The sequence below is a fragment of the Sus scrofa genome, chromosome X, assembly GCF_000003025.6.
Source record: "Sus scrofa isolate TJ Tabasco breed Duroc chromosome X, Sscrofa11.1, whole genome shotgun sequence".
In the NCBI taxonomy this organism is placed as follows: Eukaryota; Metazoa; Chordata; class Mammalia; order Artiodactyla; family Suidae; genus Sus; species Sus scrofa.
The window spans coordinates 83361974-83367909 of record NC_010461.5 but is presented as its reverse complement, the minus strand read 5'-3'; positions in this window follow the sequence as shown (position 1 = coordinate 83367909).

Below are 5936 nucleotides of genomic sequence, written 5' to 3'. Positions count from 1 at the left end.
GTGCATCTTGTACATTTTAGATTATAATTGGATCCAAACAGGCTACATGAATTAGATAATTAAGAAATCATCTGTTATTGTTATGGAAATACAAAGTTCACTGGTATCATTTAGTCCTCAAAGCCTAATTTTATTCTAAAGAAAACTGACGAAAGTCACTCATTTATATCATATGTGAACATATCCACCAGCCATAGACTGAAGCGTCATGTTGTTACAAGAAAACACTGTGGCTGCTTATGTAAAAACTGAACTCAGGAGTTCCCATTGTGGTTCAGCAGAAACAAATCTGACTAGCATCCATGAGGACGCAGGTTTGATTCCTGGCCTCACTCAGAGGTTAAGGATCCAGTGTTGCTGTGAGCTGTGGTGTAGGTTGCAGATGAGGCTCTGATCTGGCATTGCTGTGGCTGTGGCATAGGCCGGCAGCTATGGCTCTGATTTGACCCCTAGCCCGAGAACCTCCATGTGCAACAGGTGTGGCCATAAAAAGACAGGACAAAAACAAAAACACAATAAATCCCCACCATATATTTTTAAAAAAAACTGATCTCATATTTTTAAATATGATAGAATTATTTTGGGGGTGGCAAAAAATAATTACATTGAATGGATAATAAAAGCCAAGCTGGGGCCACTTAAATTTTCCCCCTCTAATAATTTAAAAAGCCTTGACCCACACTTTTTATTTATTTATTTATTTATTTATTTATTTATTTATTTAGTCTTTTTAGGGCTACACTGGTAGCATAGGGACATTCCCAGGCTAGGGGTCGAATCGGAGCTGTAGCTGCCAGCCTACACCACAGCCACAGCAATGCCAGCCTATGCCACAGCCACAGCAATGCGGGATTTGAGCTATGTCTGCAACCTACACCATAGCTCGTGGCAACACCAGATCCTTAACCCACTGAGCAAGTCCAGCGATCAAGCCCACATCCTTGTGGTTACTAGTCAGGTTCGTTGCTGCTGAGCCATGATGGAACTCCCACACTTACTTATTTTTAATGGTCTTCATGTGAATGAGATTTTCAAACTGTATGAGAGAATCATACCATCACAAATGGTACCGCTTTTGAGCAAAATCCTGTAAGGAATCCCTGCCTTTTCACACCTTTTCATCCTTTCATCTCAAAGAAGTTTTCACTGTGGATGTAATTTTCTATTTCCATGCTGTGGCTGTGGTAGTCCCCAAGAATGAGCGCATCGCCTAGAGCTGTTAAATTTTACATTGTATTGAGAGAGGGGAGCATATCGAGTCCTTTGACAGGAGCACTATCTACAGTTGGTTCTCTTCTTTCCCATTGCTTGACAGTGATAGTAAAGTTATATTTAGTTAATGAATTTCTTAAAGGAACAAAGAAAAACATGTTTTGATTACAATTTCTATAAAGGGACAGCCATATTTGATAAATTCTCTTGGGTAATATTCTCAGATTAAGTTTTACTTTTTGAAAGTAAATTCACATAGGATCTCTACTTCAGTTGTACATATTTGTACTTGAACCAAAAAGCATTTGAGTATTTGTGTTTAATTTACCAGTATCACAACTGTCTCTTATTCCGCTTTCCCATTTCTCTGCGTTAAGTAAAGCCACTAGCACTGACCTCCAAAATGTCCACCACAGAACAGAAAAATAAAAGAAGTAAAAGTTGTTCCCAGTAAATCTTTCCAAATAAAATTCAGTAGGAATGGCTTATCAACCTGTCTAACCTAAGTAGACACAACCCCTGATAAATACAGTGCCTAAACTGCCCAGCACATATAGGCTGTGTTCATATAGGGTTTTTTTAATAGGATTAGCCTTGCTTCCCTAATATATATTAGAAAGAGCTAACATGTATAACCAAATGTATTTTTAATTCTAAAAAAACTCCTGATAGACATCTCAGAGAAAGAATAAATGATATGACTGGCATATCTGACAGAAAGCTATCTGACTCTTCCCAAGAAAAGTTATAATTAGAACTCCAAGGTTTATTTTCTGGTGAAAGAAGTAGACCTCAATCACCATTAGTGGATTTATCCATCTGTAGGTAATTTCAGAAAATAAAGTTTGGGCAGACATCAAGTCTTGATATCAGATTCCATTCTATGATTGTATATAGATGTTTTCTAAATCCATCTTGAAGTTTTGTAATAGGCTGTATATAAATATGTGGCTCCACTTTCATACCCTGAATTGACACATGTCCCATAAATAATTTTCCAAAGTTAGTTATCTAAGGAACACTGATTTGCCCAAATAAATACAGTCACTCAAAAAAATCATGACTTCCTTCAACAGGCTTAGAACTATAAACACACAGACCATTGTTCTTAGTAGTATACTCAAATTTAGCTATGGTGCAAAGTTTGGTCTGTTGTATTTTCTTCAGGCTATTTATGTGGCCATGCCATGTTAAGAGTCCTAGCAAAATAATCCCACTACTTGTATAGCACTAATTTTGCCTAAGCCAGCAAACCAGAAAGACTACATCAGATTTATTTTGGATATACTGACAAATCTTCAGTTTCCACTCAAATTAGAAAAAGAAGTGTCTATAAAGCTGCAATTAAAAATGTATTGTTGGAGTTCCCATTGTGGCTCAGTGGAAATGAACCCATCTAGTATCCATGAGGATGCAGATTTGATCCCTACCCTCACTCAGTGGGTTAAGGATCTGGTGTTGCCGTGAGCTGTGGCATAGGCCAGCAGCTGCAGCTCAGATTCAACCCCTAGCCTGGGAACCTCCATATGCCACAGGTGCAGCCCTAAAAAGACAAAAAAAAAAAGTTCTGTATAACTCTCCTTCCCCTTTCTCTGTCCTTTCTAGGAAAATGCAAACAAAAATGTAAGTACAGTAACATCTAATTCAGAGTCCACACATTTTTAACTTTTGGAATTCCATCAAGAGCCAGGCATGGTGTTTAAAGTCTGCAATATTTCTCTTTATAGTGTTTAAACATAAAAGAAGGAAATGGGAGCTGCCATTGTGGCTTAGTGGTAATGAACCTGACTAGTATCCATGAGGACTTGGGTTTGATCCCTGGCCCCGCAGAGTGGATTAAGGATCCAGCGTTGCCATGAGCTGTGGTGTAGGTCACAGATGCGGCTTGATCTGGTGTTGCTGTGGCTGTGGTGTAGGCCGGCAACTACAGCTCCGATTTGACCCCTAGCCTGGGAAACTCCATATGCTTCGGGTGTGGCCCTAAAAAGAGAAAAAAAAAAGTAAAAGAAGGAAATGTTTTCACCTAGCATCTAGCATTTTATACCACTTTTTATGTATACAAATATTTCACATATTAAGCATAAGTTTATATTTATACATTAAAATTAATCTGAGGGGAGTCCTGTTGTGGCTCAGTGGGTTAAGAACCCAACTAGTATCCATGAGGATGTGGGTTTGATCCCTGGCCTTGCTCAGTGGGTTAAAGATCCGGCATTGCCACAAGCTGCAAAGTAGGTCACAGATGCAGCTCTAATCTGGCATTGTTGAGACTGTAGCCGTCAGCTGTAGCTCCCATTCAACCCCTGGCCTGGGAACTTCCATATGCCACAAGTGCAGCCCAAAAAGCAAAAAAAAAAACAAAAACAAAAACAAAAAACAAACAAAACAAAACAAAACAAAAAATTAATCCGAGGGCTTTAATTAGCTTTAACTTTGATTAGTTCTAATTATTGGAATTATTTAAATGGCATTTCAAAGTAGTTCCCATTGTGGCACAGTAGTTAACGAATCCGACTAGGAACCATGAGGTTGCAGGTTCAATCCCTGGCCTTGCTCAGTGGGTTAAGGATCTGGCGTTGCTGTGAGCTGTGGTGTGGGTCGCAGATGTGGCTTGGATCCCGCGTTGCTGTGGCTCTGGCATAGGCCGGTGGCTACAGCTCCGATTAGACCCCTAGCCTGGGAACCTCCATATGCCATGGGAGTGGCTCAAGAAAAGACAAAAAATAAATAAATAAATTGGATTTCAAAGAGATCCCCCATGATCTAAACTTTTAAGTAACTAAAGATGAGGAAGACGGAATTAATTTTCTTTGAAGAAATTTGTGGGTGATCAAAACACAGATTATGGAGCCAGGGTGCCTGGGGGTAGACCCTGACTTGCCACCTATAAGTTCAGTGACTTCTTAGGCAAGTGACTTAACATACCCGTGCTTCAACTTCCTCATCTGTGGAAAGTGGAATAATAATAATAGTACTTAATTCATAGACTTGCCATTATTAACTGAGTTAAAATTTTAAAGTGCTTGATACATAGTAATCATTATATACACTTTTTTAAAATTAAGAGCTAAAACTCGCTTATTGGGTTTGCTTTAATTTCTCTTAGACTTGCATGAAATTAAGTCAACAATGCTTACCTGTACCCACGGCTTAGGTTTTTGAAGTAGTCTCTACAATATGGCAATTATGATGGCATTGGAGAGTACCTAGTTCATTGCTATCTATTAATTTATGTATTATATATCATGTATTATTAGGAAAAAACAAAATTAGCACATTAGCACATTAAAGAATGGATCAGGGCAGGTGAAGTCCAAGCTAACGTGCTGAGGAAGATCAACCAGAGGCACCACCATCAATGGGGAGGTGGGCAATCTCAGATCTCAGATCTCCAGGTCTCATGAAGAGAATGGTCTCCTAGAACATGCAGCCTGGAGAACCTTACTGTTACTGTTTCCTATTCTCAGGAAGCTGATCCAGATTGTGAGCCTTTTGGGTTCCTAAAACTGTGGTCACATGGATGCTGTTATCAAGTGGACACTACAGTTACGTGGCATGCCCAGATCTACTGGTCATATCATCACCATAAGCTCTTAAATCCTGAGCTCATGTTATCTTTCTGGACCTATAGCCACTTATGACCATGGGGTAGATCCCGCTCATCAAGTCACTACCGCATCATGGACTCCTAAGCCCTACCGATCATATGGACTCGTTCTGTCAAGTGGCTCTCTTACTGGCATGCGGAAACCTCAGCCCTTCATATTACAAAGGTTACTTGTCTCTGAGAGTCATATGGTCAGTATCAGGGCTCAGTCATAACTATCTCATAAAAACATTGGCTACCAAAATCTTCAGGTCCCGGCATCAACAGTGACACGGACATCTACCATTACGTGGCAAGCAAAGATGAATATTTCTGCTATCCAATTGCTGTTGGCCGTGTATATTCTACGGTCATGTGACACGCTTAGGTCTCTCGAGGCTTAACGCTCTCACATGAGGATTGAGGGCTCCTGAACCCTGAGGTCACTCCGATCTTTCTAATACGCAGTCCCCACCAGACAACCCCCTGGAAGTCAGGTAGGTCCTCACAACCTAGCATTATGTGGGTCCCAAAGTCACGTGACCCCCCCCTATGATCGCGATAGCTAGTGCGCCCTTTGAGCGCGTGTGGAGAGCCTCCTGAACCATAGCTCGGTACTTCGGCTTAGCCTTCTGAGGAGTTCGACCGATAGGTGAGGAAGACCGTTTTAGAACTAAGGTCCTTGTCCTGGCTCAGGGGGAACTTTGATTAGATTCTGGCTCAGATCCCAGCCCTTTCACCAACTTTTGTATCTTGCCACGGTGGGTGGTATTCAGGTGGAAAGGGTGCCCACTGGTACTAGTTTACTCAGAGAATTGGCGGTACTAGTTTACTCAGAGAATTGGCAGGACTGGGAGGCGGCAGGGGGCAGGGGGCGGGCGGCAAGGGGCAGAGGGGGCAGACGGCAGGGGCAGACGGAGGGCGGCAGGGGGCAGGCGGCAGGCGGCGGGCAGAGGCGGCGGCGGGCGGCGGGTGGCGGGCGGCAGGCGGCAGGTAGCGAGCGGCGGGTGTGAGTGAATTTCTCTCAGCAATCAGGCTCGGAAGTCTGGGTGGACTCTGCAACTTGTCCTTTCCTTTCCCTGCCCTCTCCTGCCCTTATCGCCCTTCCCCCTTCCGTTTACGCCATCTGCGATGAGAT